The sequence below is a fragment of the Apis cerana genome, linkage group LG6 (genome assembly GCF_029169275.1).
Source record: "Apis cerana isolate GH-2021 linkage group LG6, AcerK_1.0, whole genome shotgun sequence".
In the NCBI taxonomy this organism is placed as follows: Eukaryota; Metazoa; Arthropoda; class Insecta; order Hymenoptera; family Apidae; genus Apis; species Apis cerana.
Genome location: NC_083857.1, coordinates 6324946 through 6351523, shown reverse-complemented (window position 1 = coordinate 6351523; position 26578 = coordinate 6324946). Strand labels below are relative to the sequence as shown.

At 36.4% G+C, this 26578-nt stretch overlaps 1 protein-coding gene across 1 annotated transcript in view; it reads left to right on the top strand.

Annotated features, from left to right (window-relative positions):
- Positions 1–26578, top strand: part of LOC107998319 (semaphorin-2A) — a 515475-nt gene that overhangs the window by 87904 nt on the left and 400993 nt on the right. The window lies entirely within an intron of this gene.

The window sequence follows — 26578 nt, the reverse complement described above, 5'->3', positions numbered from 1 at the left end:
ATCAAAAAATGCTTCGAATAAAAGTTGAATGGCTTCGAAAGGGCTACATTCTGGTGACCTCAGTTTTTTCGTAGGTGGACCCATAAAAAAGTTATCAACGTCAATTGTATTTGCTTAAATGTCATCGTGTATTTTTAATGCATCAATCGATGCAGCACTGAATTCTCTATAAAAAAGTACTAGGCCATATATAGCGAAAAACGATTAGTTTACGAGATATTCAATAAAATTTAAACCGTAAGACCTCCTATCGTATCATGTTCTCCTAATACAAAATCGAATTTTTCGACAAAAATTTTTCTATCGCTCCCGGAATTTCGACCTGAATCTTCTTATTAAATATCTCCTTTATTCTTCGTAATATCAAAAAATGCTTCGAATAAAAGTTGAATGGCTTCGAAAGGGCTACATTCTGGTGACCTCAGTTTTTTCGTAGGTGGACCCATAAAAAAGTTATCAACGTCAATTGTATTTGCTTAAATGTCATCGTGTATTTTTTAATGCATCAATCGATGCAGCACTGAATTCTCTATAAAAAAGTACTAGGCCATATATAGCGAAAAACGATTAGTTTACGAGATATTCAATAAAATTTAAACCGTAAGACCTCCTATCGTATCATGTTCTCCTAATACAAAATCGAATTTTTCGACAAAAATTTTTCTATCGCTCCCGGAATTTCGATCTGAATCTTTTTTATTAAATATCTCCTTTATTCTTCGTAATATCAAAAAATGCTTCGAATAAAAGTTGAATGGCTTCGAAAGGGCTACATTCTGGTGACCTCAGTTTTTCGTAGGTGGACCCATAAAAAGTTATCAACGTCAATTGTATTTGCTTAAATGTCATCGTGTATTTTTTAATGCATCAATCGATGCAGCACTGAATTCTCTATAAAAAAGTACTAGGCCATATATAGCGAAAAACGATTAGTTTACGAGATATTCAATAAAATTTAAACCGTAAGACCTCCTATCGTATCATGTTCTCCTAATACAAAATCGAATTTTTCGACAAAAATTTTTCTATCGCTCCCGGAATTTCGATCTGAATCTTTTTTATTAAATATCTCCTTTATTCTTCGTAATATCAAAAAATGCTTCGAATAAAAGTTGAATGGCTTCGAAAGGGCTACATTCTGGTGACCTCAGCTTTTCGTAGGTGGACCCATAAAAAAGTTATCAACGTCAATTGTATTTGCTTAAATGTCATCGTGTATTTTTTAATGCATCAATCGATGCAGCACTGAATTCTCTATAAAAAAGTACTAGGCCATATATAGCGAAAAACGATTAGTTTACGAGATATTCAATAAAATTTAAACCGTAAGACCTCCTATCGTATCATGTTCTCCTAATACAAAATCGAATTTTTCGACAAAAATTTTTCTATCGCTCCCGGAATTTCGATCTGAATATTTTTACTAAATATCTCCTTTATTCTTCTTAATATCAAAAAATGCTTCGAATAAAAGTTGAATGGCTTCGAAAGGGCTACATTCTGGTGACCTCAGTTTTTTCGTAGGTGGACCCATAAAAAAGTTATCAACGTCAATTGTATTTGCTTAAATGTCATCGTGTATTTTTAATGCATCAATCGATGCAGCACTGAATTCTCTATAAAAAAGTACTAGGCCATATATAGCGAAAAACGATTAGTTTACGAGATATTCAATAAAATTTAAACCGTAAGACCTCCTATCGTATCATGTTCTCCTAATACAAAATCGAATTTTTCGACAAAAATTTTTCTATCGCTCCCGGAATTTCGACCTGAATCTTTTTATTAAATATCTCCTTTATTCTTCGTAATATCAAAAATGCTTCGAATAAAAGTTGAATGGCTTCGAAAGGGCTACATTCTGGTGACCTCAGTTTTTTCGTAGGTGGACCCATAAAAAAGTTATCAACGTCAATTGTATTTGCTTAAATGTCATCGTGTATTTTTTAATGCATCAATCGATGCAGCACTGAATTCTCTATAAAAAAGTACTAGGCCATATATAGCGAAAAACGATTAGTTTACGAGATATTCAATAAAATTTAAACCGTAAGACCTCCTATCGTATCATGTTCTCCTAATACAAAATCGAATTTTTCGACAAAAATTTTTCTATCGCTCCCGGAATTTCGACCTGAATCTTTTTTATTAAATATCTCCTTTATTCTTCGTAATATCAAAAAATGCTTCGAATAAAAGTTGAATGGCTTCGAAAGGGCTACATTCTGGTGACCTCAGTTTTTTCGTAGGTGGACCCATAAAAAGTTATCAACGTCAATTGTATTTGCTTAAATGTCATCGTGTATTTTTTAATGCATCAATCGATGCAGCACTGAATTCTCTATAAAAAAGTACTAGGCCATATATAGCGAAAAACGATTAGTTTACGAGATATTCAATAAAATTTAAACCGTAAGACCTCCTATCGTATCATGTTCTCCTAATACAAAATCGAATTTTTCGACAAAAATTTTTCTATCGCTCCCGGAATTTCGACCTGAATCTTTTTATTAAATATCTCCTTTATTCTTCGTAATATCAAAAATGCTTCGAATAAAAGTTGAATGGCTTCGAAAGGGCTACATTCTGGTGACCTCAGTTTTTTCGTAGGTGGACCCATAAAAAGTTATCAACGTCAATTGTATTTGCTTAAATGTCATCGTGTATTTTTTAATGCATCAATCGATGCAGCACTGAATTCTCTATAAAAAAGTACTAGGCCATATATAGCGAAAAACGATTAGTTTACGAGATATTCAATAAAATTTAAACCGTAAGACCTCCTATCGTATCATGTTCTCCTAATACAAAATCGAATTTTTCGACAAAAATTTTTCTATCGCTCCCGGAATTTCGATCTGAATCTTTTTTATTAAATATCTCCTTTATTCTTCGTAATATCAAAAATGCTTCGAATAAAAGTTGAATGGCTTCGAAAGGGCTACATTCTGGTGATCTCAGCTTTTCGTAGGTGGACCCATAAAAAAGTTATCAACGTCAATTGTATTTGCTTAAATGTCATCGTGTATTTTTTAATGCATCAATCGATGCAGCACTGAATTCTCTATAAAAAAGTACTAGGCCATATATAGCGAAAAACGATTAGTTTACGAGATATTCAATAAAATTTAAACCGTAAGACCTCCTATCGTATCATGTTCTCCTAATACAAAATCGAATTTTTCGACAAAAATTTTTCTATCGCTCCCGGAATTTCGATCTGAATCTTTTTTATTAAATATCTCCTTTATTCTTCGTAATATCAAAAAATGCTTCGAATAAAAGTTGAATGGCTTCGAAAGGGCTACATTCTGGTGACCTCAGTTTTTTCGTAGGTGGACCCATAAAAAAGTTATCAACGTCAATTGTATTTGCTTAAATGTCATCGTGTATTTTTTAATGCATCAATCGATGCAGCACTGAATTCTCTATAAAAAAGTACTAGGCCATATATAGCGAAAAACGATTAGTTTACGAGATATTCAATAAAATTTAAACCGTAAGACCTCCTATCGTATCATGTTCTCCTAATACAAAATCGAATTTTTCGACAAAAATTTTTCTATCGCTCCCGGAATTTCGATCTGAATCTTTTTTATTAAATATCTCCTTTATTCTTCGTAATATCAAAAAATGCTTCGAATAAAAGTTGAATGGCTTCGAAAGGGCTACATTCTGGTGACCTCAGTTTTTTCGTAGGTGGACCCATAAAAAAGTTATCAACGTCAATTGTATTTGCTTAAATGTCATCGTGTATTTTTTAATGCATCAATCGATGCAGCACTGAATTCTCTATAAAAAAGTACTAGGCCATATATAGCGAAAAACGATTAGTTTACGAGATATTCAATAAAATTTAAACCGTAAGACCTCCTATCGTATCATGTTCTCCTAATACAAATTTCGAATTTTCGGACAAAAGTTTTTGGTCGCTCAAGTGTTTCGATAATTCTTAGAATTTTAGAATTTCCTAGAATTTGACGTCATTTCCAAGAACTGCTAAAATTCTCGGAAGAATTTCGTGATCGACCTTCTGTATGCTTATGTGCTCCTAATACAAAATCGAAATATTACAAATATTTTATTTGTTTTATATGTTTCGATTATTTTATGAATTTGATTGCTTATTTTACATTTTCTAATATTTTAATTTTTTTCCATGTATGTATTTATTTTTTATACTTACCTTTTTTATACTTACCTTTTTTATACTTACCTTTTTAGATGTTATATTTTCAAAATGGACATTTTTTCATCATTTGACTTAATATTAATTATAAAATTTTTTCGATTTGCAATTATACTTACCTTTTATTAACTCAGATTTTTTTTTAAGATGGATATATTTTTAGGAAAGGTAGGTGAAGGATGAAATAAAAAGTAAATAGAAAATATATACAATATATGTTTGTTTATTAAATGTTAAAATTACATTACATATAATTTATACATATATGACTATATTACATATTATACTATTATATTTTATATAGATTAATTAATGTTACATCATAACTTTACATATATAATATTACACTGCATATTATATTATATATATGTTGAAATATTTCTGATTATATGTTATCTTGATGCTTCAGTTTCAATTTAAAGATGCTGCATCTCGTTGAAGTTATGGTAGCGAAGTAAGGGCTCCTGATGAATGTGTCAACTTGAGAATCATGTGTGTGCTGATCGATCTTGTTTTCACGGTGATTGATTTCTGAGTAGTGTTCTATCAACTTATATTCTCCTAAGACAAAATCGAAAAATTAATTGTAAATTTCGTTCGCTTAAATATTTCGATAATTCCAAGGATGTGACGTCATTTCCAAGAATTTTAGAAATTCGAGGAATATTACGTCATTTCCTAGAACTGTGAAGATTCTTGGAAAAATTTTTTAAGCGACCTCCATCGAGTTATGTTCTCCTAATACAAAATCTAAATTTTGAGAAGCAAAAATTTTTATCCGAATATTTAGTCTTATATTAAGAGAATATAATTTTATAGAAGGTCGCACATATTTTTCCTAGAATTTCAAGGCTGATATTTTTCCCAATATTATTTTTATTAGGATAATATAATCGCGAAAGAGATGGCGTATATAATTTATAGTACTTATTTTTATATTTTCCTTTTATACATACCTTTTATACTTACCTTTTATATTTACCTTACAAATCAATCATATTTTCAGTCAATTATCATTTTTTAACAATTTAATTCTAAGGGATTGAGGACTATACAGGATAGAGTAACTATTATGTTGAGACAAAATGTATATATGAAATATGCTGTAATTCTAAAATAAAAGAAAAGAAGAAAAAATGTTATAGATCAATTTTTTCCTTTTTTTTCATTTCAATATTAAAAATGTTAGAATAATATGTTTAAATATTATGTAGATATAAAAGAAAAAGAAAATATAAAAACGAGTGAAAATTTTGTTACTAGGGTTGCCTAGCAAGCTTGTGTCTTAATACATTCGAGATCGATGACCTATTCATTGAGCTATACCACTTGCCAGTTGAGGACACAATGATTGTATCATTTCTAGGCGCAGATCAATGCTACTACCTAAGTCTCGTATTATAGTTGAAAAGGTATGATAAAAAATTATCAAAATATAAATTATAACAGTTTCTCAGAAGTACATTGATTTCTAATATATTAAGTCACTGATCGTAAGAATAATTATATGAATTTTTTTATAATCATTCCACGATGTAAATTTTTTAAAAAAACGCGATACTAATCGCATGACGCATAAAGTATTCGTGTGTGTGTATACTTACGTGCTTCGTAATAAATGTAGTCTCATGGAGTTACCTTCAGCGCGTGATAAATTAATTTTAATTAACTTAGATTAAATGCATAATAATAGCAGAAGGATAGTTTAGCTAATTGTACGATAAATTTGACTTTAAGGAAGGGAAACAATATCGGAAAAAAGACTCTTATGACGCATGTTAAAAGCTTAATAGCTGTTTAATTACTAAAAGTTTAGCTTGAACTATTAATAGCGAAATCTCGAAATTCCTGGAAATTTTCAAGCGCTTACCCTCGAATAGTATAAATCTCGACGATCTTAAGATTAATTATTTATAAATTCGTTTAAGTATTCAGCAACTACAATACGAATAATCCAAAAGATAGAACGATATTTTCACGAAATAAACAAAACTTACATCGATCGATTTAAGAAATTATTCAATCGTTATTCTCGAAATAAATAATTTTCAAATCAAGGAAAAACGAATAAAGTAATCAGTGCCATCTCGGTGCCATTATTTTTCCACACACGTAATATATATTCAAATCTGGCGCCGCACAAATCTCAAACTAATTGGATGTGGGTTACGCGTCGGAGGATTAGTGCAGATGGAATTAGGAATTGTGGAAACAGCGACGTGTAGAATGAGACGACACTCGGGCATGCTAATTAACATCGCCCACGTTACCAGATTTCCTCGTTAGAACCTGTCTATCGCGTCTTTGTTATTGTTCCAACCCCGTTTCCAACCCCCTTAAAGGGAGGGGGTATTACAATTCCTCCTCCCATTATTATTATTATTATCATCAGGCATAGACGCGTCCTTTCGCTAATTATACTCGAAATCGATTAAACGTAAGTTGGTAAGGAATCCGCGAAGGAGGTAACGATGAATTTAATCACGTTTCACGTGCACTCCACTCGTGTAAAATGTAATCACGTCGCGAGCGTGCGCCCAAAGTCATCAAGAGTTTACACTCCAACGTTTGCTATAGTTATACACGCGGCTCCACATATAATCGCTTAGTTTAGAAGTCATCGAACTTTCGCCTCTGTTTCGACGCCTCCTCTTTCTCTTTCCCTCTTCTCAAATCATTGAATCTGTCTTTTCAAAATCCCTTTGATGATGTGGGATGAATATAAGAAAGGATCGAAAGTGTGAGACTATTTTTATTTCAGTAAAGATTGAAAAGAATCATTCTTTTCATCTATGATTAGATGAATCGCGTTGAGTTGCGAATGTATACGAAGTTGTAACTATTTATTGTAAAGGAATTTTATTTTTTAGATGGAATAAAATTATAAATGAGGAAACGAGGAAAAAAAAAGATCACGAGGTATTCAGGATTCTGGATTGATCCATTGTCAGTCAAGATCCCAATATAAAAATCAAGGAAGGATAACGTCACAACGAATGAATCAAAATCGTACAATTTTTTGAGACGAGTTTTTTTATAATTCTGGATTCGTCTCAAGAGTTTGTTCGTTGTATTATACTTTAAGGAGGAACTCTGAACATGTAAGTCTCATAATTTCCCTCTGAATCTTCACAGCTGTAAATTCGATCGAGATCGTCCCACGATCTTGTTGTGGTTCAGGATGGGTCTTGTGTCTGTTAAGTCGTATTGATCTAGGTCTCACGGCATTGTGGCATGCCGCGACTTGTCCCACGACACCATAGTCTGCGGCTAGTTCTACTGTCCAAGGTTTCTGTGATGATCGCATATATGGAACTTGTGTTCTACAATCTGTGCCTCTTAATCGTGGTCGTTATAACATAGTTATAAAGTTTCTACACGTTAAAATGAGCTTCTCTGTGTCTCTTACTTAGTAGATAGTATTCTCTTACTTGTAAGATAAATATACACGTTAATAATCCAGATATATGTGTAACATTCTGCCTTATATATGTGCATTGTTTATTTGCAAAAGTCAATGAATCTATCAAAAATCCACCTCTTCTAAATTATTTAAATATTGTTTAAACTCTGTTTCGATGTATTGCAATCAATAAAATTGCTCTTAATGTTGATCATATTCAGATACGCCAGGCAAAGTCTATCTAATTCGATTCTAGGGGATTCCTAGTGAACCCTAGATGATCTTCAGAATCTAATTATCTTAAGAATTACATGAATCTTTGAAACAAGATACAATTAATTAAATTCACGTATACAACGGATAATAATAGATCGTCAATCAGAGTGGACATGAAAATTCTCAACGTAAAAATTTCCAATTTTCACCACAATTAGCAGAATAATCGTATTCTCCCGTCCCGTGTAGAAGAACTCTAAGCTACAACGAATGGTGCAGCAAGTTGGTATTAAATCGCGCATGGTCTATTCCTCTTTACGCGCATTACGCTCTCATATTTCAATTCTCTAGTGCACGCTCGATTACTGATTTAGCAGCGCATGAATAACCTTCGAATGGAATAGCATTTTCGAGTAGCGTCTCGGATACCGGGCCGCATATCTATTGGGAGTTCCACGCAGTCGAGCATCGATGCGTACATGTTGCACTCCCGTGGACTTCACACGTGAACGATTATACGTGATTATGCTCGACGAGATTTTGCTCCATGCGCGGAACGTGGAGAAAAGCGGCTGACGAGAGAGAGAGAGAGAGAGAGAGATCATGAGGGAGAGGGAGAATAAAAGCGGAATTGTAAAATGAAAGTTGATAAAAAGGACTCGGAGATGGATCGTTCCCCTTTCTTCGACTGTGAATAATGGAGTATGCGTGGCGGGGATTAAATTTGTAACCGAGAAAAATAACGTGTCTGGAAGAATGAGTTTTTTTTTATGTAACTGATATTGTAATAATAAATTGAAAGGTTTTTTTTTATTTATTATTATTAAACGTGAATCTTAATTAAAGACTTTATGAAAGCCACTATTGTATGTCTTTTCTCTCTCTCTTTTTTTTTTCATCAAGCCATAATGAAATCCCGTTTTTTTCTTTTTTTTTTTATAAACGAAGTAATAACTCTTTTCAGATTTAAATATGTGAAATATTTGAATAAAATAAATATACGTATATCAACGAAGGAATTATTGCGCGAATTTTCAGACTTTATTACGACGAAACGTGAAAAAAAAAAAACGATGTTTTACACGGAAGAGCTTAATTTGGAAGAGTTAATAAATCCTTTTTTTTTTTAAAAAAACCATTTCTCTTATGAATCCCTTTATAAACGTATAATTCTACCGACAGACTGTTCCTCTATAGAACGTTTCCACTTACGAATTTAATTACGTGATATTATCGTTAAATGAATCGCTATGGTCAACGATGAACACCATTAAAGAAGTATTTTTATTTCGATCATTTTTTTTTCTTAAACAGTTTAAATTGTATAACAATAGTAATAGAGCGATTTCAATTTTTAATTGTATTTATCTTGAAATATAAAATTTGATCGAATCAAAATCATACAATTGAAATTATTGCTTTCGAAAGAATCGCATTGGAGATCGACAGCTTCGGATTCATGAAAAAAATTAAACTTGCTATTAATTGTATTAATTTTTTCATGCCATTGATTACATCAACTCATTTATATTTGTGACAACAAAATATTATTACGTGTCGAACACTTCGTCTCAAATTTACATGTACGATATAATGAATCTTGTTGGTCTAAAAGAAAAATAACAATAAGATATATATATTTATAAAAATATCTCCAACACGCAAACTCGATCTAACTCAATGAAACTATCCAGAAAAAAATAATTATTTTGCACAACTCCTTTTCGTAATCTTGCTTCAAACTATCGAAACGTGGAAAAACGTGTATATTTTCGATAGGAATACGAAAAAGAAATTTGTTGTACGCGATAAGGAGAGATACAGAGAAAGAGAGAAGTCCACCTGATGTCTAGAAAACAGGCGAAACGACTGTGGCCCTCATAATGTTAACAATACTAGTCCGTGGCTCAGACAGGAAAATCTGCTTAGTAAGCTTTGCATCTCGGCCGTTGCCAGTGATATTATGAAACGACGGTGGATGTATTTCAGGGAATCGATTTCTCAAATCCGCACGATCGGCTCCATTTGCCTCCATAGAGGGAAATTAGATCCGATGAATAATTAATTTTCTTGTCTCGACGGACGAAATCGTACACGATCGTTTCTGTGGCAACGATTATCAAAGACGGCTATTACACATTAGCCAGGCCACGCGGACATTAGAATCGTCCCTAAATTTCGCCATGGAAATCGTGATTGCGAACGCTTGTAAACTGTTTCTCGTTCATCGGATGGTTTCGTTTGTGATGAATCGAATGATTGTTTCGCAATTTTTTCTACGATTGTCTGCGTTGATTTTGACGAACGAGGTGTGCAGGTGTGTATTGGCTGTCAAATGACAGTTTTTACGCGACTTGAGAACGATAACATGTGTTAATTTTCCAGCTTTCCAGAAGTTTTAAATTATTACATTGTTATTGAATAGATATTCTTCTTCTTAGATTTGTTATTGCTTATCCTTATCGATTTCCAAAATTATTACAGACAATTTCAAAATAAAGCACGGAGTAAAGAAATAAAGAAAAAAGAATTTTGATTCGGAAATTGTTTAACGTAACGTTGCAAGTGCTTCTCGCTTGATGTTATCAACAGCGGTGATATGTCATAAACCCTTGACGTGGCGCACATAACCACCAGTTCCGAGTTATAACCCTTAGTTTCCAACAATGCTTGCTAGGTGTAACACCCTACAGATCATTCGCAATACGACGGCAAAACGTTACAGTCCACGTGCTTGACAGAATGCATTAAGTTTCTCTTAAAGGCATACCAGGTATTCCATTCGATTTTCCATTTAAAGTAGAGTTTCAATAATTATTCAATGTGGTATATACAGTTACATTCGTATAATGAGTATAACAGTTACTGTTTGGAGGAAGGATTTTGATGTATTTTAATATTTGTAAAAATTTGCAAGTAGTTAAGATGAAGGAACAATTTACAGTTAAGAGCTTTGATTGAAGTTACAGAAGAGCCGGAAAAGTAAGAAAGTGGAGCATAAAAATTTTATGTTAGGCGAGCTCATTTCTGCTCTAGCTTAATAACTCTTGAACTCGGTAATGAACGGGAGAAAAGGTAGGGTAGTACTTCTAATGGCTTCCTTTCTTTTTCTCTCTCTCCTCTATCTTTCTTCCCTCTCTTCCCATTGGTTTCTTTCTAATATCGTCGAATAAAAATTTCACTTGAAATAATGAAGAGACAATATAATAAAAATATATTTATAAATAATAATATCGTTATAAATAAATGATATAAATATAATATTGTATTATTATTATGTTATGTACTAGCTAGAATATAGTATAGCAAGATTTATACGCACATGTCTCTCTGACCCCAATGCTCTTCATCTTCTCAGAAATTAATAATCCACTCCATATCGTTTGATTATTAAAATGACTAAAATCGAGAATATCGATGAACTTCAGAGTAGTTAACAAAAGTAACTACTTCTGAATAAGATGAAAAAGGAAAGAAAAATCCCATTTATTCCATGTCTGTCGCAACGAAATTTTTATATGAAAGTAATCGTATACGAAATCCCTTAAAAAACATCAGACCAGATCTCGAGAGATTTTAGAGGAGTGTGCAACACGATACATTCCAAGCAAGCAAAAGGTTTCTCGAGGTTTTGCCCAAATATATATTGTATTACGTGACAGATTGAACGCCTGCACGCGAACCAGGACACACGAAACAAGTTCATCCTGCGGACGAGTTCTTGCGAAACGCAAGTCGAACAGTTTTATAGCGAAGATTGGCCAGAAAAATTTTTAATTTGCTTACTTCTCGAGTCACGATTATTTCTTATTCACTTATTTCTCTTATTTCACGATTAATATCTTTTTTCACGTAGACTACGTTCTCCTCATTCTTCTCATAGAAGGAATTTCAATTAACCAAACTGTACATCAGGATATCACATAAAGCAAGTTCACCTATTCTCCCTATTTATCTCCCTCCTGAAAAAAGAAAATTTCAACTCATTAGCAAAGATGAGAATTTCTCTGGCCTGCGCCTTTTGTGAATTTTAGCAAGTTGAAGGATCACGAAAGAACAAACTGGGAGGAGGGGCGAGACAGGGCTCGGGCGAAATCGGACGTCTGGGGCGTCGGATGGGGTTACGATGGAAATTATAGGAAGTTCCTTTTAATTACCGCGATAGGTGGAGCACGGGATGTCGAGGAAAAAAGGGGTGGGACGAAGGGAAAGGTTCAATTTAATTAGCCGATCCTGTCGATCGATCCCATTCGGTCTAACAATCCGGTCGTTACCAGCAAGAAACGACAAGGAGGCCGATCGTTAACGCGATTCCGAACTCCGCAACGATATTACCCGCCCGAATCCGGCCACGATTGAATTCGAGCTGGCTCGGTTGTCCACGAGAGTTAGTTTCCACTAACCTTCCAAAGCTAGTAGAGGCTTTCTTCTTTCACACCGCTACGATTTGCCCGCCTCGAATCATCGAGCTTCACCTGGCCGAGGCCAAGTTTCTCTAACGAATCCGTTTGATACCGCCTCATCCTTTTGTCACCTGTTAAAGCATGTAATTTTAAAGTTAAATGACACATACAGTACAGATGTTTTCTTTTTCTTTTTTGCCCTGAAGAAGTTGGAATGAAATTGGAAAATTTTTACTGTCGAGATAACATCGTAGTCGAGGAGTCGGTTAAACTTTCGAGCATTTCTTGTATCCAATATCCAATTTCTAGTATCCAGAAGACGAATAGAAGAACGTGCGAGAAGATATAGAGAGTTCTTCTATTCTATATAATAACATCGTTAATAGAATTTCTCTGAAATTAATTGCTCCTTCTCGGGCACAAATTCGAGATGAAATAACTGGCTCTGTTCTGAAAATCCTGAACAACACGAGCTCCTCTCCTTTAATCATATTTCAAAACTTATCCTTAAAATGAAGAATTCTAAACATTCAAAATTTACTCACTCACTGTTCTTATTATCTATCTTAGGAATATTAAGAAGAAGATAAAAAAAATCGTTGAATTAAAAAAAAATTAAATTATTCGTTTCAACGTACGATAATCATTGTATCTACGTGAAGGATTAAATGGAAATCACGAGAAAGGCGTAGAGGAGAGGCGAATAATTTCCGGTGAAATTAGCGAGGTGGAATAAAAACATAACGGAAGGATGGAAAGTGGATCCTGAAAATGAGAAACTAGTGGTGTGCGGCAACACATCGAGCAAGGAAGAAGAGCACAATCAACCGGCGGGGGTTGGTCAATTAGGCCCCCAGAGAAGAAGAGAAATCAGCTTGGCTAACACGGTTACGTCGGTTTCTGGTCGGGATTGAAAACAGCTCGACGAAATGATCACATGACTTCGTCGATAAATCTAATTTCCTACATTTATATTAGAGTCGCGAGAAAGAAAAAAGAAAAAGGGGGAGGGATAAAAGGATTTTCGGCCGGGATATCAAATGGCTATTATTGGACGGTCATCATCGAGGTCGGAATTTTTAAAAAAAATTTTACGAAATTTGGCGGGATCGTTTTTTATTCGTTTGAATTTTCCACTCGGGAGAAGAGGCGATGGATTTTTGAGCCGTGAAATTAGGTATATTGAGGGACGATTACCCTATTTTTTTTTCTCTCTCCGGTCAAAATTTTCGCAAAAAAGAAATTTCTATCCATCTGATGAATTCTCCAGCTAAAATAGAGCAGAGCGTAATGATATAACCTCGTTATGAGAGAACGAAGGAAAGAAGTTACATTTCGAAACGACTTGATTAAAAGAAGTACGTTTTAATTTCGTTTCAGACGTTAATCGAATACGAATATGTACAAGTTAATATATTCGTGGAATATTTTAGGGATACGAAATGCAGAATCGTTGATTAACGCTCTTCCATCGAGTTACATAGATTGCAATTGAAACGAAGATAGGAGCCTGGACTGGAAAGAAAACATAAATATCTTTAAAAAAAAATAATCAATGTTCTATATCCGCTTCTTTTCCATTCGTCACGTTTAACAGTTAACGGAACTGGCAATAAGCCTGTTACCCACTCAATCTAGGATACGACACTCGTCTTAACGAACTGTATAAATTGGTTAATACGGTATACACGTTGGATCGATAGGAGATTCGTGCGTCTTCCCTTTCGCGGACGTATTTCGCAAGGGAAGACGGGAAGGCAGACAGAGACAATGAGGGCGGGGAGACGAAGAGGGAGAGATCTACTTACCAACGAGATTTCGCGTTAAGTGCCACGAAAGGAAGACACCAGCGTGCCCGACAAAGCGGAAATAATGCCTCAGACGTTGTCTATCCAACCTTCCTTCGCGCTCTCGCACGAACTACAATAATTGGTTGGATTATCGGTAGGATATGGTTATGGGAAGTGCGAAGCCCCAGGCCTCGTCCGGGTAATCTCCACTCTGATTGCGTTTGACGCGTCATTGAGCGGAATGATGAAGGCGCGCCGTGAATCTCGGGCCTCGTCGCAACACCTCCTTTCCCCGCTCATTGTTCCATTGTAATTTTTCGCGCCCCTTCCGAAAGAAAGAGCGAATCGATTTTACTGTAATTTTCATATTTCGCTGAGTTTTCCACCGCTTATCACCTGATCGAGGAGCTGTAATTTCTCGACCATCGACCGTCTTCTTGGGAGATGAGAAATTTCCATTGGCATATATATTGGTTTTCGATTTTTTATTCTTCCAAATATTATTGTAATTCGTTCGAATTTAAAATTCGAATTTTTTGATTTTATCTCTCGAGTTCTTTATATTTTTAAATGGTTCAATTTCGAAAGCGAATATTTTATTCGCAGGGTACAACCATTCGATGAAAAGTTTAGTAGAATTTTTAACAGTTAATTCATCGAGTAACCATGCTTGTGTTTAACTTAAAGTATTTAACGAGCGAATATTTTTAATTGGTATTAATTTAATTGTTTAAAAAAAAAAGAAAGAAAAGAAAAAAGACGTATAAATTGGCTCCAAATTAAGTGCTCCGAGCACGCATGTTATTAGTTCGCATAAATCTCGAAATTGCTGATAATGAATAAGTGGCGGCACGTTATAGACTTACTTTAACCTCTGCACGAACATTATACCGTAGTTTGTAATAAATTACCAGTTTGATGCTAAGCACTTGATAGTTGTTTATCGAGACTTGAAATCTGTCTGCTCACTTTCTCGCGTTGAATATTATCGACCTACTAGCCACTGTTTCAAAATCTATGCCGCATGCCATCAAACCTTTCTTCATTTCTAATTAAAAACTCCTACCTCTTGTCCCTTGTATTCGTGGAATGAAAGTCACTAACGAACCAATGCTCGAATATTTCGCATAACGATATAATTTCTTCAAATCATCGTTTCTACGTTCAACATCTTAACTAATTAACCTTACTGACATATTATTAGAATATAAACTCGTCAGACATTTGAAACGAATCTTACTTTTCCACAATGATTAATATTTATAGAATTAATATTCTATTTAAATAAATTATAACTAAGATGCGATTCTCTTTTCATTCTTCAACTTCTTTTTTTTTTCCTCTTCATCTCCCTTACTTATCACATCCGATCATTTCGTTTTTCAAACGAAAACATCGCGAGAAACAAGGGAAGCTTTCTCGATACAAGCTCTCCCCCTTCAGGCTCATCCGTCCACGAAGAGGAATACGGAAACGGAGTTTCAGCAAAATCGATCGAGAAAGTTTCCAAGAGTCCTCCACGAGTTTCGATAACCTTTCGTCTTCCTTCTCACGGTCACTCCTCTTCCTTGGCTTTTTGTCCAGGAAGAGGCGCTCTCCTTACACGGTCCAACTTAATTAAATCGGGTCACGATTTATTTCCGAATTTCTGCCGAGACGGTGCTAACTTACGGTCGGTTTAACGCCCCATTTCGTTCGTCCTCCCCCTCCACCCCCACAGAGATTCGGATCCAATCGCGCGATTAGCACGCAGTCGCGCCACCGATGAGGCCGCGTATCCGGAGGGAGAAGCGTGCTTCGTTCTCCTTCGTCTCGTTTCCTTTTTTTTTCCCCTCGAAAAGGGGGGAAAAAGCGAATTTAATTTAAGCGTGATGTATCGGCATTGCGTTTATGTTGGGAAAGGGAAGCCGGTTGGAAGGAAGTCGTGTCGCAATTTTAAATCGTGTTTTTGTTTTGCTCTTCGATGGCGATGGCCTTTGGAACGGCGAGAAGGCGTTGGCTTTGGATAAAGGTGTGTCCTCGCTTAAGCGAGAGAGAGAAGGAAGGAACGAAGGAAGGTATTTAGTTAACGAGAGAAAAACGTAAGAATGAGTTTTTACTTTTTTTTTTCTTTTTTTTTTAAGTATGATTGCTTGAAAGAAAATTGATGGAATATTTATTATCGAGTATAAATGTATAATAAAAGAGAAACGAGAAAAACGGTGTCTGCATTATAAAATATTAGTTCGGTGAAATGATCAAAGCTATCGAGATTTATATTATCGTCTCGTTTGCGAATGGATTCTTCGTTTATAGATATAGTGATTTACTTCGTAGTTGGCCAGTGTTGCTTTGAAAAGTGTCCAACGAATATTAAATTTGTCGTCCTAATTCTTGACAGTTTTAACTTGGTTATTTTATAAACCTGGGAAACTGAGTTTGTAATTTATTAAGTTTAATATTTAATTAAAATAAGTAAGTTTAATGTTAAGTAGTAATAAGAAATAATCACAATTACTCTTCACGGTATTTGTACTTCTTTAAGCAGCCGTATAATTGTGCGAGAGCGATACAATCGATATTTGAAAATTCTAAGATTCCTTTAAAAAATTCAATCTCTTAAATCATCATCTGAAAATTGTGAAATTCATATTACATATCCTTCTTTATTGCGTTCAAGTTGAAGATACGGATTTTAATTCAATCTATAAATTATTTATCGATGATCGACTTTATTAAATATCGATGCAATGCTCTATCAATATTCAACTCGTATTCAACCATGATTCGCAAAATTATATTTTATAAATTTTCAATCTCAATCTTCTCGTATCATTCTACGACTATTTACCATTTACTCTGTTAACATCGAAGCAACATTTGTAGTTTCCTTTGGTTATTTAATCCAGAATACAGAAATACAAAAAAAAAAAAAATAATAATCGATTACATTTTTTTCAATAAACACTCAATACTCACGATATACAAATGAATAAAGATTTTTCCTCGAGCGGGGGATGCAAACTTTTACGAAGAGTGTACTCGAAAGAGAGATTCCACAGTGTTGTTAATATCGTTTCGAGAGAAACACTTTTCGCGTTGCTATTTATAGGGTGAATACGTTAGCAGTGGGCGTCGATCGGCGTGCTTTGACCCGAGGCATTAAGCGTGCGCAACGCTACGTCGCGTGATAGAAGGCAACCTCGATTAATTACCTATTTATCTTGAGGATTATCGGTGTACGGTGAAATGTATGGCGTACAAGAATATTAGCGTAGCGTGAGTTTCGGGACGCATTAGTGTAAGATACCGTGGTATCTTCGCTCCAGGATTTTGTGCTTTTAATCTTACCATCGAGACCGTGATCGTATAACGTTTTAATTACCCTTACCGTGGATAACGGAGTATCGTGGATTAGCTCGCGTAGAGTAGAGTATTCGGAATAAATTCCTACAGAATGGAAAAGAAGAAAGAGAAATCGGCGATAAAGATTTTAAAAGTACGGAGAAAAAGCTGAATAATGTATAGATTAGTCGAATCTAATCGCGTTAATAGAATTAAAAGTCGGTGAATTTGCGTGGAAAAATAAATTGAATAATTAAAATATATTATAATTTCTGGTAATAAATATTAAGAAGATTTTATCCCTATGACAATCAAATTTAATCTTTTTGACGTTATATTAAAAGAATCATTAATTTTTTTTTTTTTTTTTTACTTCGTTTCATTTCAATATGAATAAATGAATGAACGAGCTATAAAATTAATTTACTGTTCGTAAATTACAGATATTTCTTATCGGAACACCAGTTCAGTGTTACAACAAGAAAAATAAAGAAACCTAGAATCGATGAAAATTGTATCGATATAAAACAATAATCTTATTTTAACATGATTTACGTCATTTATATTCTTTCACATAAAACGACTGGCGATTTAATGTAAACACAAAAGGGAAGAAAAAAAAATCGATGGCGGGGAGGAATGCGGTATTAATTAAATATTGTTCCCGGCCGATACGATTGTTTAACCGAAACCGGTTTTTCGAAGCGGAGAATTTCCATTTACTCTTTCGCGTCCATCCTGTAACATGTTTGTATATCGACGTAAATATACGGCGTATTATTATTTTACTCGTAAAAGCTTGGTCGTTTCGCGATCGATAATCCACCGTCATTCTTTTTACGTAATTTTCTACGACAAATAAATGCGCGAAGTAAATACGTTTTCTGCAGGTTTTCGGTTGTATGCGCAAAGCAACCTGTGATCAGCAAACCTACGGTATCGAACTTCCACAATCCCAACAATGGATATTGGTTCATCCCTTCGACGCACTTCCGACCTCAATCAAAATCCCAAACTGCCTTCCCATCCGCTTCTCTTTGGACTAACTCTTCCTTTCTCTCTCTCTCTCCCCCTCTCTCTCTCTCTTTCTCTCTCTACCTTTGATTCCCATCCCATCTTTGGAGCGGAGTGAACGAGGCGATCTCATCCCCGAATTCCTTACAACAATGCCTCTCTAATCCGTCATGTTTGCTCTGCCGCTGAGTACACGATTGTTGCTGCTACCGTTCTGAAATGTTTCGATAGCGTCAAACGGACGCTTTCGCCTGCATGACAATTCGTTTTCGAATCTCCATTGTTCGTTGATTAAACGAATTGTGATAGACGAAGGTGGGAGTGGGACGAATCGTCAGCGGAAAAAACGCGAACATGTCTAACGATTCGATCTCGTGGAAAGTTATGTTTCTTTCACCGATGTTGGCGCCATGTGTTTCTATTCTATATACTTTTTATCGAAACGATGCTCGCATCTTTCTACGTTTGAATTGATAATTGGAAACGTTGTTGGATAATTTTTTTTATATGTATGTCTCTGAATCACACAAACTCTTTAAAATTTCTAATATAAAGTACTATTTTCGTTAAGAATAAAATTAACTTCTCTTCAAAACGTGTCTTAAATCCCTTAAATTCTAAAATACATCGCAGGATGCAAAATATCTATTGATATATATATATATCTAACAGCTCTACACATCATTTTCGATTTCACAATTGGACACCATCTAAAACGTACAATATTTTCTAATTCGACGACGATTTGCGTTTCGTTTTGGAACGAAGCTAACAGGGGAGGGGATGGTCGCGAATCGTCTTTTGTAACGTTTGAATGGGAGAGCGGAATCTTTTGTGGGCTGAAATCTTTGGGAAGTAGTCGCGTCGGGTGTATGAAAGGGTGAACCGCCGGGATCCCTGGGAACCGGGATCCGGCAAGAATTTCCCTCCCCCCACCCATTCACTCGCTTTATGCGTCCCACCCTTCTCGCTGCATCGGCGATCCCTGGCAAATCGTCGAGGTCCTAACTTTCGATTTTGTCATTTCCCTCTCCTCCCCCTCCCTCCCTCCTATCCCTTGTTTCACGAATCGACGACAATTGACGGGAGTTTACGAGTTGTCGCCGGCTTCCACCCCCTCACCCCCTCCACGGGCCCTTTCACTCGGACAGAGGGGCGGGTCGGGAGGTAAGGCGCGTTCATTGTCGAATGCTGACTGGTCTCGGTTTTTATCACTGGCCCTAGGGGGAACGTGGAGACATCCACATCCACGGGGCTGTGGAAAAGTAGGTTTGCCATCTTTCCGTACGTTTGACGAGTCCCGGAGGGAACATCGGTAACCCGACAGCCCATCCACTCCAGTTTCTACATTTTTCGCGTGTCGCCTGAACGATCGTACTCCTGAACAACGCTTTCTCTTCCTTTTTCTTTATCTTCTTCTTCTTCTTCTTCCTCGATCCTCGTCTCTTGTCTTCACTCTTCTTCAGTGTAAAAAAAAGCTGTCCTAAATGGCGTTTTGTCTTCTAACTATCAACCAACTTTCTTAAGTGGAAAAGTTTCGTGATGTTATGTTAGGGGAGGGAGGAGAGATTGAGAGATAGATTGAGAGATAAATGATGGAGATTGGGGAATTGGTCCAATGCTTTCTTGTATTCGCAATGTGTGGAATAATTATATATATTGAAAATTTTCAATAAATTGCTTGAATAATGTATTATTCGAATCGACGTAGTCGTGATCAACAATTCCTCGCTCAAGATTGTTATATATTCTAATAATAATCAGCCTCCTATTTATATTGCCATCATTCGAATGATCACGAGTTCATCAAACGACGAAGAAAATCGTTTCGACTGATTCTCCTCGTATTCAAACGATCCCACGGGCGTGTACAAAGACGGCCGGCCATAATTAAGATTCATCCCTGGAACAGTGCGCGGGCGGAGAAAAATAATAAGTAGCCGGACAAAAACTGGCTGGCTTGTTAATCCTTGTAGGCACTTAAGCCAACATGCTAACAGCCGTCTCGAGTGGCTGGCTGGTACGATAGCCCAGGGCCTGTTAGTTCGGCCAACCTACTCCTCCGGCCACGGGATCATGTACCATGCACGAAAGAGAAAACGTGGTCTGGAACCATCCCACCACTGTCGCGCGCCCTTGGATTCACGTGTGTTACACGTCCACCCCGAATGAATATCGGGGCACAATACGTGGCCAGGCGTATCGTGACGTCGTATCTTGGTTACTTTCTGCTCGTTAAAAAAGACGTGTACAGGGAGTGGAGTTATTACTTATGACAAACTCGCCTCCTCCAGGGGGCAATATCGGTTGGTAAAAAGAAAAAAGTGGCACGAAAATAGGTATACTTGGCTAGGAACGATTTTTCGTTGCTTCTGCATAATTTCAGGGCATGCGTCTCTCCAACGTTTCCTTCGTTCATATTTATTTGCCCGTTTTTCACGACCGCTTTTTATTGCGTTTATGCAAATCTATTTTAAAAATGGGGGAGGGAGGAGTGGCACGACGAGTGTATTGACGACGAACATATTTCCTCGAAACTCGAGGGCGACGTTTCGATCTTCGTACAGCGTAGGAAATTTTTGGGGAACTTGTCGAAGGATTTGCGGTAGAAAAATATTCTTTGATTATTTTGAACGATTTGACAGATTTAATAGGCTGGCTGTTGTTGGTAGCGGTATTCATTTGATTCGGATTTATATATTGACTGAAAAATATTTATTATCGCATTACCATTTCGAATAACGTTGCGTATAATGTTACGATAAAAATTAAAAATTTGATAATTAAGGAAGGATTGACTTACCTTTTCTCTTTGAAAGAAAAGTTCGAGATGAAGTAAAGTGAATTAAAGTAAGTCTTTAATATGTTTGCATTCCCGCGTCGTTTATTTTCTAGTTATCTTTCACAAAAGATCGCGACAAAAATTATTTTTGCTCGTTTTCGTTTTCTACAATGGATGGACTAATTCATTAAGGCATTCCAACGTTTCCCTGTAAATGAAAGTGCAATTAGAGATATGCAAAACACCATTTATATAGGACGCAGGAAAGTAGAGGGCCTAAGATGCCATTTGAATTGTGAAATACTTGGAAGGATTCCAATATTAACCGGTGGTATGCCCGCGAAAATAATGGAAAAGGAAATGGCGCTTCTCCGACGACCGAGAAAATTCGATATTTCGGATTAAAGAGGGACGAATACCAGTTCTATACCCATGGTGTATCGATAAAATTCCATCGTACGTCGGAGAGAAGAAGTGAGGGAAAAAGTGTGGGATAAACATAGGGGAAAATGGACGGGGGAAAGGAAACACGAGTTTTACACGGTGAACGCAAAATAATTTCGACCGCGAGGCAACCTGAAAACCAATCCGAAAAATCTCTTCGAAAACTATCGCCGTCATCCGTTTCCGGGTTAACGTGTAAACGAAATTCGTGGCTCGAGGGGGTTTCGTTTGCACGTGTGTAAAACTGAGACGATTTCGTGGTAATTTTTTTTTTATCTTTCTTTTTTCTTTCCTTTTTCCGGTTTTCCTGCCAAAAACAAAAACCCTGTTCTCTGTATCTAAACAGCGTTCCGTTGCAAACGCAGGATACAAAGCATGTAAACCACGCTCGAACATTTATCAAAGATAGAGACTTTCGAAGCTGCAAGAGTTTCCAAGAGTTTAGCTCGAGCTGCGTGAAAGTTTTTAACGGTAGAAAGTTGGTGGCCCCCTTGGATGATCTACGACTTTGGGGCGACCTAACGCGTCGTGGGGCATCGACACGACGCCCTTTACCGGTTAAAGGGTTACGACGACGGAGACAAGAAGACGTGGCAGGCGAAAAGAAGTTTAGCAGGAAACGAGAGATTTGTTTCAGTGGATGGAATTAAGTTCGATATTCGCGTTCCACGTTCCTTGTTTGAAATAATATTCAAAAGGAAACTAGTGGTTCAATGATTATTATGCTTAAAGATGATATTAATCCTTGGGTTGAGTGAACTTTTTTCTGGAAAGAAACAAATTGTAAGTATTTTAATTATAATTTTGTTTAATTTTATTAATTCATTTCTTTTTTCATCGATGTCTTTAAGAAGATAAAGAAATGGTCATTGCACGTACGTAAAAATTGTACAATTGATTTTAGAAATAACAGAAAGTATGTATAATAATTTTCATCTCTATTTTAGAATATTGAAAATATCGTTTTCAATCGAACACTTACCAAATATTCTTCATCAATAATTTCCTCTCCAAAAATCTCACTGATTATTTATTTAAGTAAATGATCATCCTATTTTTATAATTATTTTTAATCTCTCAAACCATATTGATTATACAATCAAATCTTGTTTCTTTTAACGTGCGTGGCTATTGTTATCTTCTTGTCTGCGATATTGCAGAGTTACGAGGGACGATTCTCTTCTCTTCTTTTTTTTTTTTTCTTTTTTTTTTTTTGATGGAGAACAGAAACAATGACCACGATTAAGGCTTTTAGCCGCGGCTATACCGCGTGTCCAGTTCCACAATAATACGCGCCACGCTCGACAGAAACTGAACTACATTGTACGTTGCCGAGAAGAAATGGCTCATGGATTTTGGGGTGGTTTCTACCCCGTTGAGCTGCTTTCTCGGTGTTCTGCGGTTCCTCCGCGCTATAAATACCGACACCGCCGAGGGTTGGCGGCTAGGAAAAAGGGGATGCGGAAGGAGCCGGTGCTTGACCGAAGAAAAAGACGGAGGAAAGAAAGATGTCGGACCGTCTCCTGGACGAGAACCTGGTTTTTTTATCCCTTCCTTTTTTTTTTTATTAGAAAAATGGAGTTTCATGAGCTGTGAAGCCAACATTCTTATAGCCTTTCGTTGTGGGTAATTGCGTTTGTCCGACCTGGTACGCTTTTCTTCGAGTTAAAAATTACCAGATGTTGTGCAGGAAGCGTTCGAAGATCAATTTTTTTTCCCTGTTGTTTCGTTGTTGAATAAATGATAGACTTTTGTATCGTGTTTTAATCCAACGCATTAATTTCTCAATTTTTCTTAATATCATTATTGTAAACATTTATATATTTATTTAATATCTTATTATAATTGTAATAAATACATTTATTCGTATCTAGAAGAAACGTATTCTCGAATATCTAATAATCTTGTTATCAAACCGATTTTTTTACTCTCAAAGAATTACCAAATTTTAGTTACGATTGACGTACGCTTTATCTCGTTCATAAAAAAATAAGCATCTCTTTACAATCCGAATAAATAAGATTCGATTCGATCAAACGATAAAAGCAAAATCGTTTTACGTACCGTTTCAGTTCATATTTCACGAAGGTTCTGGGGGGTAAAGAGGTTTGTGTCGGAAAAATTGGAAATCGTTATTTCAGATCCCATGCTCATTCCTTTTTTTTTTTTTTTTCTCCCATTCTGATACGTCCCTAAGGAGGAAGAGGCTATCGGTTTACCAGATTCACCGCCAATACATATGCAATCATATTCCTCTTCGTGACCCATCGTGACGGATACGGCGGTCCAAGGGTCGAACCTTCGGGCTATTTACCTAATCAGCGACCAAGGGGTAAGATCGAGGGGTTAAGGCACGGAAAAGGGGCATTCGTCCGTGGAGGCCGGCAGAAGTCGTAAACTCCTGACAAGCGGCATTAAATCGTGCAGAATCCAGATAGGTTTGCGGTTTGTGGGTCCGGTACAGCTGCTATGGGAGGATGTGCAAAGGGTGCGCTCCTCCGCTTCGATTGCAATTTCGTTTCCATTTTTTACGCTGCATAAATTTGGGTAGGACAGGTATTATCTCGATACAATTCTTTTTATTACAGAAATTTAAGTTTCGAACTTCAATCAAAAATTTTATAGCACGATATATCGAAGATTACAGCTCGATTAGTCATTCGGATTAAAATAGATAAATTCTTGTGTATAAATTCGAGGAAATAGATGCGAAAGTGTTGAATAAACGATTCGTTCGTGTGGGTGCGTGAAACGATAATTCGATACTGTTTTAAATGGAAATTTCACGGAATCGTCGAGTGATAACACGTTACACGGAGTGCTCGGATCCATAAGGAACACGGTACACGGCCATTATATATAGATGGATCGCACGAAGGAAGGGGTTAACCGCATTATTTCATTGAAGAACGATGAAAAGCGCTTGCGGTGCTCGCGCGAACGGGCAATCAGAGATAGAGGGATCCGTGTAGGACAAGTGTAATTGAACTGGAGTTTAATTGAAAGTCGAGTTTCTTCGTTTTGCACGTTATATTCCATCGAAACTGTACACGTATGTCGTTTGTATCGGGACAAAGACCGGATGGGAATGGTTTTATCTCTGATAGGAGAATTCATCGTTGGACTGGCTGTGCGCCACGATGGATTTGTAGGAGAGGAGGAGGGAATAGAAATTGAAAAGACGAAAATAAAATCCAAAATACTTCCTGCCACAAAATGGAACTCTGTCCTCGTTTCTATGGACGAAGGAGAAATTTATTTTTTGGCCGATGTATGGTAAAATATCGTATACCTTTCGGTATATACGGTAAATATTATAGAAGAAACACGAAATTGTGGAGAATAAACGAATAAGATAAAAGAACGAGAATATTTCTAAAATCGAATTACGATACATAGAGATGATAGGCTCATTTTTATCGAAGAGATTAAAAAACTTATCAAACACAGTATATTACTCCAAGTTTATTATTTACATTTAACGATGGAATCAAATTTCTACGAAACGTTAAATTAATAATCACGAAGTAATCGTCGTCATTCATCATTTAAATCCGGAATAAAATCACGTAGAGACGATTTAAAAACATCTAATTCCAAAAAAAGACAGAAGAGAACTAATTTATCCAACAAAAGCTAGCGAATCCGCGAAATGTTTACGCGAGCGCCATTCCAAATCCCCCGTCACAGGATAGATTGCCGTTTGAATCGCGAATTACCTGCACGACCCTACACGTGCAGCCCCGGTCAGATGTGTACTGTGGCCGAACCACCTCATTAACGTAAATGATTTTCTAACCACTTGCCCCAAAGACATCGCTCGTTCCCTTGTCGGGCCAATAATAACGAGAGCGAGTACTCGCCCCGAAACGCGGGACACGCGTGGTGTAAATATAACCAAATGCGTCGGGGAGCGTTGTTATATCCAGCGGGGAGTCGGATTTATCCTACGACGAATCGAACGATTCGCGGTGAAACACAGCGTACGCGGTCGAGGTCGCCGAAAATACGAATTTACCTTCCGCTCGAAACTGTGTACCGGGTGTACCGCAATAAAATCTCTCGACACCGATTTCCTACATTTGCGGTGTGTGCAGATTACGCGATATACGAAAAAGGGATAACGCGATCGTGTCACGAGCCATCGATTACAACCAAGGATGGGACGGAAACGTTCGGCGCGCTATAACGTTCCGTCAACCGCGACTAACGCTCTCAGCCCTGTCGCTATTATGCGTCCGGTCTTTCATCCGTTGTATTACGATTATCACGCTCATATATACGAGGCGGACAAGAGCCTCGGGTGTAGCATAGAGAGGCGCAGTCGGATGAGGCCCTATTGTCGGGGCTTTGGCTCGACATGTTGGTAACGAGCCGGTTGTTGCTACAAACTGGGCGCGTTATATACGGGGATCACGGGTGTACCGTGCAATTTACCGAGTCACAAACTGATCGATATCACGGGGGATGAGGCAAATGAATTGATCTGATCGGGTTCATTTATTGATAGAAAGTGCGATTTAATCGAGCGTAATAAAGATTACGCGAGTCGAGTTTATTTCGTTATTAACACGCTGCTAACGTTTTAATAAGCTCGTGCATTAACGGGGGATATATCGAATGTGATATTAAATGTGTATTTTTATGTTGAAAAAAATATTGGAAGGGGATGTACCAACGTCGAATCAATTAGGATTTTATCACCGGATAGTATTTGTATTTTGTCGGAGATTTTATGGTAGTAATCGTTGGTCTTGTGATAGTAGAGACTTCGTTGTAAATACGTGTTGTAGAAAATAGATATTAAAATACTTTCTTTGTTGATTAATCGCGTGGAAATTATTTAACTTCGTTATATAACCATTAATCGTTATATAACCGAAAGAATATTTTTTTTATATTTTTATACTTATAATACTTATTCTCTAATATTATAAAATATTATTTTATTATCCTTATTAATTTATTATATATAGATATTAAATATATTATGATTAAATAAAATGCATTACG